Here is a 15379-nt window from a genome sequence, read left to right as displayed (position 1 = left end):
TCCTGGGAACCCCTGACTTGGATCCAAGTTGGACGAAATGTGGGTAACCCCAGGACCCACTACTTGCAACTGTCATCTGAAGTGGGGGCAGTCTTATGGGACAGAGCCCTAACCTGTGGGATCTACACTAACTCTGGGTAATCAGTGTCAAGAGAGAATTAAATTGTAGGACATCCAGCTGATTTCTGCAGAGAATTGGAAAATTTCTTGATGTGGAAATTAGTATCAGAAATATTTAGTATCAGAAATATCGTGATTTATGAATAGAGAATTTGTGACTAGAGAAACAGTTTTCCCTTAATGACAAAAAAAAAAAAAAAAAAATCACCAGAATCAGAAATGATAGAGGGCATAGTATACTGACCCTAAAGAAATTTAAAAAATAAAAAAGATTGTGAAGGAATACTATGAACAATTGTATGCCAATAATTAGATAACTTAGATGAAATGACAAATTCCTAGAAAGATATAATTACAGGAAAACCTTGGTATCAAAGACTAATTTGGGTCCAGTAAATGTGTGCATTCACCAGTCACCTCAAGTAAACAGAGGCACCTGGCTGGTGCGAGGCTTAGCACACCTGGGAACATCAGTCTGCAGGGGTTAAAAGTGCTGCAGAAAGTCACACCCTGAGACAAGGGAACCAATGCCACCCAGGATGCAGTGTGATCACATGCTAATCATTCTCAGAACAATGTTTACAAGCAGTGATTCTTGGATTTAAATATGTAGACTATAGATTCAGGTACACAATATTGATTTATGTATGTGGAATTATTACAGTGTTGTTCCAACATATAGCCTATTCGCTAAAATTTGTTAATAATAACAGTGAATTAATAACAAAAAAACCTGTTAACTTAATTATAAACAAATCTTGGTTAAACACATTTTTTAAATTAACAGGGTATTAATTTTCACACATGACATATGGACAGGAAATTTTGTCCACTAAGTCCAAAGTCTGTTAAATTGAGGTCCACAAAATTGATGGTTTACTGTACAGAAACTGACTCAAGAATAAATAATCTGAATAGATCTATAACAAGTGAAGAGATTCAAGTAGTTATAAACAACAACAACAACAAACTACCCACCCAAAATCAGATAAAGACACTACAAAAAAAGAGAATTACAGGCCAATATCTGTGATGAATGTAGATGCTAAAATCCTCAACAAAAACCTAGCAAATTGGATGCAGCATTACATTAGACCAAGTGGGATTTATTCCGGGATGCAAGGATGGTACAATATCTGCAAATCAATAAACATGATACATCACATAAACAAATTGAGACACAAAAATCACATAATCATATCAATTGATGCAGAAAAAGCATTTGACAAAATCCAACACCCTTTCCTGATAAAAACTCTCAGCAAAGAGGAAATAGAGGGATCATACCTCAACATAATAAAAGCCTTATATGACATACCTACAGCCAACATCATACTCAATGGGAAAAAACTAAAACCATTTCCCCTAACAAGAACAAGACAGGGATGCCCACTCTCACCACTCCTGTTCAACATAGTACTGGAAGTGCTAGCCATAGCGATCAGAGAAGAAGAAGAAATAAAAGGCATCCAAATTGGAAAATAAGAAGTAAAACTGTCATTATTTGCAGATGACATGATACTGTACATAGAAAACCCTAAACACTCCATCAAAAAGCTACTAGATTTAATAAATGAATTTGGCAATGTAGCAGGATACAAAAGTAACACCCAGAAATCTATGGATTTTTTATACACTAATAATGAACTCACAGAAAGAGAAACAAACAAAAAAAAAATCCCATTTACCATTGCACAATAAAATTAAGATATCTAGGAATAAACTTAACTAAGGAGGTAAAATACCTGTACTTGGAGAACTACAGGACATTGAAAAAAGAGATAGAGGAACACATAAACAAATGGAAGAATATACCGTGTTCATGGATTGGTAGAATCAACATCATTAAAATCTCCATACTACCCAAAGCAATCTATAGATTTAATACAATCCCCATTAAAATACCAACAGCATATTTTACAGACCTAGAACAAACTCTCCAAAAATCCATCTGGAATAAAAAAAGACCCCAAATAGCTGCAGCAATATGGAGAAAGAAGAACAAAGTTGGAGGGATCACAACACCAGACATCAAGCTACATTTTAAAGCCACTGTTCTCAAAACTGCCTGGTACTGGCACAAGAACAGACATATAGACCAATGGAACTGAACAGAGTACCCAGAAATTGACCCAAACCATTATGCTCAATTAATATTTGACAAAGGAGGCAAGGGCATACAATGGAGGCAAGACAGTCTCTTCAATAAATGGTGTTGGGAAAATTGGACAGATACATGTAAAAAAAATGAAATTAAACCATCAACTTAGACCATACACAAAAATAAACTCAAAATGGATAAAGGACTTAATGTAAGACAGGAAATCATAAAAATCTTAGAAGAATCCATAGGCAGCAAAATATCAGACATATGTTGTAGCAATATCTTTTACTATACAGCTCCTAGTGCAATGGAAATGAAGGAGAAAGTAAACAAATGGGACTACATCAAAATAAAAAGCTTCTGCACAGCCAAAGAAACCATCAACCAAACAACAAGAAAGCCCACTGCATGGAAAAACATATTTGCTAATATATATATATATATATATATATATATATATATATATATATATATATATTAAAAGGCTAATATGCATATTGTCTCCTCGGGAGTTTGACTGACCAGGAGTTCAACCGCTCACTATGATGTGTGCTGACCACCAGGCAGGGGACGGTGCAGAATGAAGGAAGGCCCCAGCCAGGGGAAGGAAGGCCCTGATTGGCCTGATTACTGGCCAGGCCTAGGGGCCCTACCCATGCACAAATCTTGTGCACTGGGCCTCTAGTATATATATATAACAGCCAAGCGACCCAAATGATGGAACGACTGGAATGACTGAAATAATCGGTTGCTATTACATGCACTGTGGCAGCCAACCGGCCTGATCGAGATCACAATTGCCCCCGCTCCAACCTCCCACGGCCCCTCTCTCTGGCCAGTAGTCCAACTGCCTGTGGCCCCTCCCCCCCTTTGGCCTGGCCCCGATGGCCCCCACTGGGGTAGGCTGGCTGGACCCCACCTGTGAACTAATTCGTGCTCCGGGCCCCTAGTATCTGATAAGGGCCTAATCTCCAAAATTTATAGGGAACTCATACAACTTAACAAAAGGAAGATAAACAATTCAATCAAAAAATGGGCAAAGGACTTAAATAGACACTTTTCAAAAGAGGGCATACAGAAGGCCAAGAGACATATGAAAAGATGTTCAAAGTCACTAATCATCAGAGAGATGCAAATCAAAACAACAATGCGGTACCATCTCACACCTGTCAGAATGGCTATTATCAACAAGTCAACAAATGACAAGTGCTGGAGAGGATGCAGAGAAAAAGGAACCCTCGTGCACTGCTGGTGGGAACACAGACTGGTGCAGCCACTGTGGAAAACAGTATGAAGTTTCTTCAAAAAATTGAAAATGGAACTCCCATTTTACCCAGTGATCCCACTTCTAGGAATATATCCCAAGAAACTAGAAACACCAATTAGAAAGGATATATGCACCCCTATGTTCATAGCAGCACAATTCACCATAGCTAAGATTTGGAAACAGCCTAAGTGCCCATCAGCAGATGAGTGGATTAAAAACTGTGGTACATCTACACAGTGGAATACTATGCTGCTGTAAAAAGGAAGGAACTCTTACCATTTGCAATAGCATAGATGGATATGGAGAGCATTATGCTAAGCGAAATAAGCCAGTCAGAGAAACATAAATATCACATGTTCTCACTCATTTGTGGAATATAATGAACAACATAAACTGATGAACAAAAATAGATCCAGAGACAGAGAAGCATCAAACAGACCCTCAAACTTCAGAGGGAAGGCAGGGGAATGGGGGTAAGAGATCAACCAAAGGACTTGTATGCATGCATATAAGCATAGCAATGGACACAGACACGAGGGTGGTGAGGTCATGTGCTAGGGGGTGGGGGTGGCCCGGGAGAGGTCAATGGGGGAAAAAGGAGACATATGTAACACTATATGTAATACTTCCAACAATGAAGAATTTAAATAAATAAATAAATAAATAAATAAATAAATAAATAAATAAATAAATAAAATGAAATAAAAACTAGCCACAGCCCTGGCCGGTATCACTCAGTACTTAGAGTGTCAGCCTGAAAACAGAAGGGTCTCAGGTCCCACTTCCAGTCAAGGGCACATACATAGGTTGCAGATTTGATCCCAGCCCCATAGTCTGGGTGAGTGTGGGAGGCAACCAATCTATGTGTTTCTCTCCCATGGATGTTTTTATCTCTTTCTCTCTCTATTACTTTCTCCCCACCTTCCTTCCCTCCACTCCTTCCTTCCACTCTCTCTAAAAATCAATGGAAGAAAATCCTCCAGTGAGTATTAGCAAAAAAAAATAAATAAAATAATATTAATAATAATACTAAACTACCCACAAAGAAAAGCCCTAGCCCAGATGGCTTCACCACCAGATTTTACCACATATTAAAAAAAATAGTTAATACCAATTCTTCACACTTTTAAAAAATAGAAGAGTGAAGGAATGCTTCCGACTTTTTATATGAGGCCAATATTATCCTCACCAAAACCAAAAACATCATAAAAAATGAAAACTACAGACCAACAAATATTCTGGAACTAAAATATTCTCAAAAACACTAGCAAACCAATTCCAGCAACATAATAAAAAAGCACAATGCTCCACAAACTAATTGCATTTATCCTAGAAACACAAGATTGTTTCAACATCAGAAAATCAATTAATGTCATACATCGTATCAACAAAATAGAAAATAAAAACCAGGTGGTATCTCAATAGACTCAGAAAAAATATTTGACAAATCTCAACTCTTTCATGGTAGAAAACATTTGACAAACTAGGCATAAGGAAAAGATCATCTGGGAGTTCCAAAACGGCAGCAGCGAAGTCGGTGGAAGCTATGTTGACACTCTTCCAGGACCAAACTGGAATTACAACTAAAACACAGAAAAACCATCCTGAATAATCAACCGAAGACTAGCTGGAGAGAACCCTGATAACCAAGGACGGAAAGTGGAGACCCCGGAGGCTGGTAGAAAATGCGGAGGCTTGAGAGGGCTGGCAGGACTCCCACAAGCAGCAGCTAAAGTTCCAGAGAGAGAGATATCAGCTGTGGGGGGGGAGGGGTTGCCACTGAGAACTCTGGGGTCTAAACTTTAAGCTGGGCTTTCCAGCCCAGAGCACCAGAACTGAGAAAAGTACTCACATAACATCTGGCTGTGAAAAGCAGTGGGGTTGCTGTCTGCCAGGGAGAGAAGGCTGGAAATGCAGGCACCCTCTTAAAGGGCCAATGCACAAAATTTCATGTGCAGCCATTCACCTTGGTCTCCCCCAGAGGGAGGGCAGAGTGGACTAGAGCTGTGTGAGGAGAATTCAGAGTGGATGGGTGGGAGGTGATCAACCAAAGAACTTGAGTGCATATGTGCATAATCCATGGACACAGGCAATAGGGTGGTGAAGGCAGGGGTTGGGGGTAGTGGGAGTAGGCTAGAAGGGGTCAATGGGGCGGTGGGGAGAGGGACATATGTAATACTTTCAACAATAAAGATTTTTTTATAAAGAGAAAACAGTTCTTGGCTCAATTGCTGTTTGAAGTCTGGCTCAGGGACTGCCTAAGCCAGCCTTGGGCAAACTACGGCCTGCGGGCTGGATCCAGCTGTTCTATCCGGTTCTCTTGCTCTCCCCTCCGCTCCTTTACTTTGAATTTATATTAGTTCACACAAACACTCCATCCATGCTTTTGTTCCGGCCCTCCAGTCCAGTTTAAGAACCCATTGTGGCCCTCGAGTCAAAAAGTTTGCCCACCCCTGGTAAGCCCTCCCTTAAAGGGCTTTCACTGATTGAGTCAGGCTCACTGGGGCAGTGGTCAGCAAACTCATTAGTCAACAGAGCAGCAAACTGCAGCTTGCGAGCCACAGTTTGCCGACCACTGCACTGGGGTAATCTTTCTTGAGCCAACTGATTAGGAACATTAATTACATCTGCAAAATCCCTTTACTGTAGCACCTGATTAGTGTTTGCTTGAATTATTTGGAGAAGGTATTTGTATGTCACAAAAAGACTGCTGTTCTTCCTTCTGTCCTTGTAGTTTATTGTAGCCAGTTTGACACATCAAAAACCATCGCAGTGAGTGGATAAAAAAGTTGTGGTACATTTACACCAGGGAATACTATGCAGCAGTAAAAAAAGAAGGATCTCTTACCCTTTAAGACAGTGTGGAGGGACCTAGGGAGCATCATGCTAAGTGAAATAAGCCGGTCAGGGAAAGACAAGTATCACATGATCGCTCCCATATGTGGTATGTAATGAACAAAATAAATTAATGAACAAAATAGATCCAGAGACATAGAAGAGACTGTGAAATCTCAGAGGGAGAGTGGGGGTGGGTGGATGGGTGGGAAGAGATCAACCAAAGAACTTGTATGCATGTATGCATAACCCATGGACACAGACAATAGAACGATGTCCAACCAATTGAGCCACACTGGCCAGGGTTTTTTTTTAATAACTTTTTATTTACTTTTGTTTGGTAGACACTTTCTTGAGCCTGAATCATAGAGAATACCAGAATATTCGGGTTACAACTCTCAAATGAGGATCTTGGGCCTTAGGGTCCTCACTGACACGTTGGTGGCTTTAGAAGCTTTGAAGAGTTTTCAGGGCTTTGGTGGATGTTTAGAGGCTTGTGATGCTGTGATGCTTTTCAGAATCTCTGCTTCGTCCTTTCCCTCCAGGGAAGAAAGAGCTGAACAAAATATGACAAGTCCTGCCTTTTGTAGTCGCTAGAGCTTGGCATCATCCTTCTACATTATACAAACACCTCTTAGGACTAAGTCTCTACCATTCATGCAAGCTGTATGTGACCTGGGCCTTACATGCCTCTTAAGCTTCACTTTCTGCCACCATTGCTTTTGATCCTTCTGTTCCATGGATCTTACTGTTCCCCAAAATACCAAACCCACTTCTCCCTCAGGGCCACTCCACTTGCTGTTCCTTCTACCTACTTCGTGGCATTGTCCAGCATCTCCCAGCTTTATGCTGTCACCTCTGAAGAGAGATGTTCCTTGAGAAAGATGGTTTAAAATAGTTTCTCCACCCGCTTCATTCTTCTTCATAGTTAACATTTACTACTGACATTTTATTTATTCATACTAGTGGCCCAGTGCACAAAATTCGTGCATGGGAGGAGTGTCCCTCAGCCTGGCCTGCACCCTCTCCAATCTGGGACCCCTTGGGGGATGTCTGATTGCTGGTTTAGGCCCAATCCCATGGCAGTCGGACATCCCTCTCACAATCCAGGACCGCTGGCTCCTAACCACTCACCTGCCTGCCTGCCTGATGGCCCCTAATCACTCTGCCTGCTGGCCTTATCAACCCCAACTGCCCCCCTGCCAGCCTGCTTGCCCTCAACTGCCTCCTCGCCAGCCTGATCACCCCCACCTGCCCCCCCTGCTGGCCTGCTCGCCCCCACCTACCCCCCCGCCAGCCTGCTCCCCCCAACTGCTCCCCCCTGCTGGCCTGCTTGCCCTCACCAGCCCCCCGCCAGCCTGCTTGCCCCCAACTGCCTCCCTTTCCGGCCTGCTCACCCCCAACTGCCACCCCCTGCCAACCAGCTCACCCCCAAGTCCCCCCCTGCCAGCCTGCTCACGCCCAACTGCCCCCCCCCCATCGGCCATCTCGCCCCCAACTGCCCCCCCTACTGACCTGCTTGCCCCCAACTGCCCCCCACCAGCCTAATTGCCCCCACTGCCCCCCCTTGCCAGCTTGCTCGCCCCCAACTGCCACCCCCTGCTGATCCCCAACTGCCTCCCCCACCCCCCGCCGGCCTGCTCACCCCCAACTGCCACTCCCTGCCAGCCAGCTCACCCCCTACTTCCCCCCCTGCCAGCCTGCTCGCCCCCAACTGCCCCCCCCCCCCGCCAGCCTGCTCACTCCCAACTGCCCTCCCCAGCCAGCCTGATTGCTCCTAACTGCCTTTGCCTCAGCCCCACCACCATGGCTTTTTTGGGAAGGACGTCTGGAAGGTCTCCTGGTCTAATTAGCATATTACCCTTTTATTGGTGTAGATACGTGTTTATTTGGTTCTCTCTATTTCACTTGAACAAAGCTCTCTAAAGTCATTACCTTGGTTTGTTTATGGCTGCATTATAAGGGCATAAAACAATGCTTAATAAATACTTGTTGAGTGAATGAATGATAAACAATGATGGGTCCTGTTTCTCAATTAACCATGTTGCCTGCATCCACTGCTGGAGTACAGAACTCAGTGTAGGATAACTATATGAAAAAAAAGAAGACATTTAAGCATCTAGGCTCTTAGAAAGGTTACAGACAAATAGAATGGGGAAGACAGATGCATACCCAGAATCTCTGTGGCATACTTACAATTTGATCAAAGTTCAAAATGACGTGGTTGCATCCCAAAGTGAGAAATAATAGTATCACCCTCCATTTATTTAGTGCCTTCCTGTGAAGTGCTGGAGTGTTGCCACACATTGTTTCTTTGATGCTGCATGTGAAATTGATATGAAAATCTGAACTTACAAAACAGGTCAATTAAGGGGGACTATTTGCATTACAAAAGAATTCTTTGTGGTACAAAAGGATTAGTTCAGGTTTCCTTTAAATAGCATCTCTACTAGTGTATTAAAGTGTTTATTTATAGGTCATTAACTGCTTGACCAAGATGCCTCCAGGGCAGAGTAACTAAAAGACAACTGGTCAGGAGGCCCTACCAGTGGAAGATCAATTAAATTTGAAGACAGAATGTCTTTGATATGATGCATAAAGACAATGGGGGAGGGGGTTCACTTGCTCAAATTTGTTTTATCACATCTATTGAATGAACTGCATACCTATGTGTTCCTATTGATGCCAGACCAAGGCAGATGTGTTCTCTGCTCTGTGTGGCTAAATCTGATGTGTCCAGGGTCATAGCTATGTTTGGCCTCCTTTTGGTTGTACTTTAATTAAGAGGTGAAATTATTAAAGTGGCAGATGTTTCTGGCCTGAGGACCTGGGCCCAGTTATATCAAGCAGATGGTCCCAAGCAAGATAGCATCCTTTAATGAAGAAGCATTTGCAATTCATGAGCATTCATGATGTCCATTTCTCTTACTCCTGATGTTCTGCTTGTCAGGGGTCCCATTGTGTGGCCAGGGAGCATGATGGATTAGGCCAATCCCTTCTGGTTTGGGGTATAGTCTTGTGCTCATGAAAATTAAAAGTATTATCTCCCAGAAGATCAAGAGATCTGGCTCTCCAGAGTGGAGCCTTCTGCCCTCCCTCTTATCTGCCTGGTGATCTACTTGAGAGTCATCATCTATGTCACATGCCTGACCCATGATATGACTTTGCCTCAAGGACCCAGAGCTGTGAACAAACTTACTAGCTCCTCCATCTGATTTCTAAACTCTCACCTTGGAATTGACCCTGATCAGATCTGGGGTTCATGTTGATGCTTTGCCAGGATGACGGGCAGGCAGAGCTCAGGAAAAACTCAGACAAACTATTTTGGCTAGACACTAGAAAACTTAAGTTCTGCTTCTGATGACCAAGGGCAAGTCCCCCCCGCCCCTGCCTCTCTCTCTCTCTCTCTCTCTCTCTCTCTCTCTCTCTCTCTCTCTCTCTCACACACACACACACACACACACACACACACACACACACAATCTGTGAATCATGGTTTCTTCATTTTTATCTATTCAGTGAAGTAAATTGTTATTAAGGATCTACTCTAGGCAAGTCAGCTGAACAAGGGAGGTAATCAAATTTGCCTTCTTTATCCCACGACAGAACAGTATAGGAAGGTTCATTCCTTTTTTCCCCTAATTCCCACTAATTCCCACATGCCTCTAATGGAGGATGTGCCATTGCTTTAATAAAAACTTCTCAAGAAAAAGAAGAGCATCCATTAAATATGACATCAATTGCAGACATCACAATATAAAAGTTTTAAAATGCAAAAAAAAAAAAAAAACTGTCAAAATTAAGAAGAAAATGCTATAAAAGTCAGGGATTTTCATGAAAACCAAAAGTGGCTAGGCAGTATTTTAACCCTGTTGTGTTAATATGGCTTCACTATATTCTCATTCTTGTGATGTAAATTAAGTGGTGGAAGAGGAAGAGAAGGAGGGCAAGTAATGGTGGCAAAAGGGCTTTAGAATTCATTTTAGAAACTCTGTGTGTGGGGGGGTGTTTATCTGTAAAACAGTGAATATACATCAACCTCCAGAGTCACTGTAAGAATTAAATGTAATAGCAAAAGATGATTGCAAAATTAAATTAGGTCCCTGACACCTAATATGTGCTCAGTAAATATTAATTTCATCCAGCCCTCCACTTCTCATTATCTTGTTTATTCATAGTGAGAGACTGATAGCTAGAATAGGAAGTATGGAGTAGGGCATATAATTCAAATAAATCAGATAGAATATAAAAAGGTTATTTTATGAAAATGCTTAGTGATGGTAAGAGAAATCAGCTTATATAATGGTCAGACTACTTTGACTGTGACTGTCAGAAATCTAGATAGAGGGCAGCTTAAATAAGACAGGGAGTCTATTAGCATTTGTAACTGGAAAGTGCAAGGACACAGATGTGGCATCAGGAACTGTGAGATAATGAAAAATATACACTGAGTGGCCAGATTATTATGATCTCTCTGAACGCATAATAATCTGGCCACTCAGTATATATATATATATATATATATATATATATATTAGAGGCCCGGTGCATGAATTCGTGCATGGGTGGGGTCCAGCCAGCCTGGCCAGGGGGAGGGGACATGGGCGATTGGCCGGCCGGCCTGCTGGTCGAACTCCTGATCGAGGGGACAATTTGCATATTAGCCTTTTATTATATAGGGTATACAATGAGTGGCCAGATTATTATGCATTCAAAGATGACAATAATCTGGCCACACAGTGTATATTGCCCTCTGCTCCCAGTTCCTGGCACAGAGCTCCCAAAACCCTGGTAATTTCCTGGGAGATAGGAAGGTCCTTTGTTCCACTGAGGCAACTCTGGATGGGCTCCTGGATGGCTCCGGGATGGGTGCTGGTCACAGGAAAGACCACGCCCTATTAGATTAGAAGCTTGGAAGTTTTAGTCCCACCTTCTTTTCTCCAGGGAAGGGAGAGGGGCTGGAAATGGAGTTAATGATTAATCATGCCTGTATGTGGTGTTCCATAAAATCCAAACAGTAGGGGGTTCAGTGAGCTTCCAGGTTGGTGAGCACATCCACTCCAGGAGGTGAACCATCCCAACTCCATGAAGAGAGACAAACTCCTGTGCTTGGGACCCTCCCAGATCATTTGTCCCTCTTCCTCTATCTGTTCATCTTAATTCTTTATCATATCCTTTAATAAACTGGTAAATGTAAGCATTTCTCTGAGTTCTATGAGCTGCTCTAGCAAATTAATTGAGCCTGAAGAGGGGGTCATGGGAACCTCTGATTTGCAGCCACGTCAGATTTGTGCTGGGGGTAACCTGGGAACCTACAACTTGCAAATGGCATCTGAAGCGGGGGTGTCTGGTATCTGAGGCTATCTCCAGGTGGATAGTGTCAGAATGGAGTTAAATTGTAGGACACCAGCTGCAGTCACAGAGAATTGCTTGGTGGGGGAAACCCTCACACACGGTGTCAGAAGTGTAACTATGGTGGTCAGTGAGAGCCAAGGAGACACAGGAGGAAGACTGCAGTTTTTCAACACAGGCGCACGTGGTAACAGCGTTATCGTCAACAGGATGCTGCCTCTCTCCTCATCCCTGGAAGTTCTTGCCTGTGGTTGGACGTTTCTCAGATGGGCTTCCTCCACATGGCTACAGGACGGCCTCCAGCGATCCCAGCCCGTACGGTTCTGGAGCCCCAGATGTGAGAAGAAGAGGAGCATCCTGTTGATAACTACTGCAAGGCCAAGATCTGGGGAGGACTCTGAATGGACAAACCTGGATCATGTGTCAGTCTCTGGACCAGTGTGGGTGGGGACTAAAAATCTAATTGGCCAGGCCTGCATCACAGGTCCACTTCTGTAGTAGTGGGAATGGGGTTAGCTGCACTAAACCACATGGACAAAGGATGAAGGTGTGGTTTCCTGAGGAAGGGGTCAGACAAATTTACATGTGCACTTTAAAAGATTATAATTGAGTAAAGATGATGGCTTGATCACATATATTTCTTTATGTGCATCCTTAAGCCTCAATTTTTTAATTATCAAATTTACTTAAAAATAAGGAAAAATTGCCAAAACCGGTTTGGCTCAGTGGATAGAGCATCGGCCTGCGGACTGAAGGGTCCCAGGTTCGATTCTGGTCAAGGGCACGTAACTTGGTTGCAGGCACATCCCCAGTGGGAGGTGTGCAGGAGGCAGCTGATCAATGTTTCTCTCTCATCGATGTTTCTAACTCTCTATCCCTCTTCCTTCCTCTCTGTAAAAAATCAATAAAATATATTTTAAAAAAAATAAGGAAAAATTTGTACCTACATAGCATGAAACCATATACTAGAAACCTCAAAGTACATTTGCACAATATCCAATTGTTTTAAGAGAATGTTCCATCAATCTGCTTCACATATGAAGAAAGCTCATTTAAGAAGTAAGTGCAAACCTCTTTGAAACCTTGTAACTTAGATGAGAGATGGCTGGTAAAGAGGGTGAACACTGGGTTTGGTGGTCACAGGGGATGGGCTGGGATGCAAACTTCAGCGACACGTTCAGGGAAAGCACCTGGTGTGGAAGATCACACCGCAGAAAGAGCCCTGTGGTGCTCTCTCCAGCCACGCACCTGGCGCAGTCCTGGCCAACAGAATGCAGCAGAGCTACCACGCCGGTCCTGACAAAAGAGTTGTGTTTTTGAGGGTTTGGGATTGTTGGTCACAAAACTTCCAACTACCCACAACAAACTGAAAGAGGAATTCTATAAGGGAGAAAACTCCCTTATTTTTTCACACTCTTGGGTCTCTGATCTGACAGTAGAGTAAATTTAAGCAGTTTCTTTTTCCCAGAAGGGCTAAAGATTAAAAAGGAAATTCCTGGAAAAATCATCTCTGTTCTAAAAACTAGATCAATACCCTTTGACAGGTTGGGAGAAAAAAACCCACATAAATCACAGTCATTGAAAGGACATAGTTGTTCAAGACAAGAAGCAATATGATATAAAGCAAAGCTCTCCTTTGAAACAAAATTACTCTATAAAATGAAGAGAACTTAGGGGAAAAAAATCTCTTCCAACTGGTATTTTAATAAGATTCATGATGACATTGCATCTATAAAATGTGAGTTATGAAAACAATGCAAGATTACCTGAGGATGAAACCATTGTCAAATTTAAAACTTGAAGGTAGTAAACATTTTGATTTGTGCTGAAAATAATCAGATTTAGAAGGCATAAATTTGAAGACATGAAAATAAAGAAAAAATAGATTAGTGCTACAGGGTTCTGGTCTAGGAGAGTTTACATATATTTTTCCCTATTAAACAGCCATCTGTTTCAGAAGATTTCTTGCAATATAAATTTTACACTATCGGTTTCTTGAGTGGACAAGTGGGCCTGGCTCATGCTAGAAAATTAGGACCTCAGTTTTAGGCCTAGGAAGCAGGAAAGATTGAAGGAGCCCATGGAGGATCCTGAGAAAACTGTGAAGTACTGTAGAACCAAAAGTCTTTGAACTCTAACGCATCAGTGTTAGAGTTGGCCCAGCTGAATTCCAGGCTGCAAACTTAGGTGCCAGGTAGATACCTTACTGACCAAGTCAGCAGCCAGCCGTGCATTGTATTTCCTCAGGACACTAGGTCAGTGGGTACTAAATATTTTACCATGGCTAACCCATATCAAAGTTATCAACAAGGCAATAAACTCCTTTGGCTCTGAGCCACGCTGGACCATAGGTGAGAAGCCACTGACTGGGGAGCATCTTCAGCCCCCTTCCTGCAGCCCTTACCATCTGAATCATTCCTGCTGTCACCTGCTTTCTTTCCTGCCGAGAGGTAAAATGGTCCATGAAGAGGTTGAGTTTTTCTCCTTGAGAATTCTTTGTTAATTCAGAATATTCTAAATTAAGTGAATAACATTAAAGATATTGTTTCATTAAAAAATGGCATGAAGTGATTTTTGCATTTTAACTGTATTAAAATAAAAATAAAGTATTGAAACACGTCATAATGTAAAATATAGATTTCAAATGGAAAGATTTGTGTCAGGAAACAATTTACATATGATACAGTACCATCAAATGGCATTTTGAGTTGTAGTTTTATTGCATTAGTATTTTTTAGATATATTCTTCTCTCTACCACTCCCCCTTTTGACATATTAATATAAGATTGCCAACTATACCTTTTGGGGGGAAGAATTGAAATTATATGCTTTTCACTTGTAGGTTTCTCTTTTTAAATGAAAAGATGGTGATGGTAGAAGGCAAACTTTAAAAAACCTCTATTTGGCAAAATAAGTTAACTTTGGTGGCAATTATTGCCTATGGATTCAGTAGACCTATCCCACCTCTTCTGTTATCTTCTCATGAAGTGTCTGGCAGCTTTCTTAGGGTCATGGGCCATGGTGCTCTCTCCCATGTTCTGGGCTACACACCACCTAGACTGAAAAATAATGTTTTCTTATGGAAGCAATAGCTCACTTTCCTTTCTTATTTCAGATTCCCATGTATCCTTATGTATGTGTACATATAATTATTTTAAATATATTTTTAGTTGTAGAATTTCCATTTGGCTCTGTTATTACTGTTGATATATTTCTGCTAAAAATTACTATCTCTAAATTCATTGTGAGTGTATTTTCATTTACTCCCAAGAGCATAGTTATAATGGGGGTTTAAAATTCTAACTTATACACCTGGGTCATCTTGGAGTAATATCTATTGATTGTTTTGTCTCAAGAATAACTCACATTTTCTTCTTTATGTCAAATATTTTGAAATGTATTTGGACATTATAAATATTATATTATAAAAACTCTGGATTTTTTTATATTCCTCTGAAGAGGATTGATTTCTGTTTGCTCATTTTAGCAGGCAATTCATTTGGTAGGATTAAAAGTACAGATTGTGTCCCTTAGACAACAGCTCAAATTTCAGTTCAGTTATTTTGTTCTTGGTAAGCTAGTTGGAGTCTGCCCATACATGTGCGGTTCAGAAATTAGCCTGAAAGTTAATCCAAGTATATACACAGAATTTGTGGCTCTCTCCTCTGGCTCTGTCCTTCCTAAAGTTCCTTTCTAACTTT

This window comes from Plecotus auritus (assembly GCF_963455305.1).
Source record: "Plecotus auritus genome assembly, chromosome: 7".
In the NCBI taxonomy this organism is placed as follows: Eukaryota; Metazoa; Chordata; class Mammalia; order Chiroptera; family Vespertilionidae; genus Plecotus; species Plecotus auritus.
The sequence above is the reverse complement of the archived record's forward strand: the minus strand, read 5'-3'. Positions refer to the sequence as shown.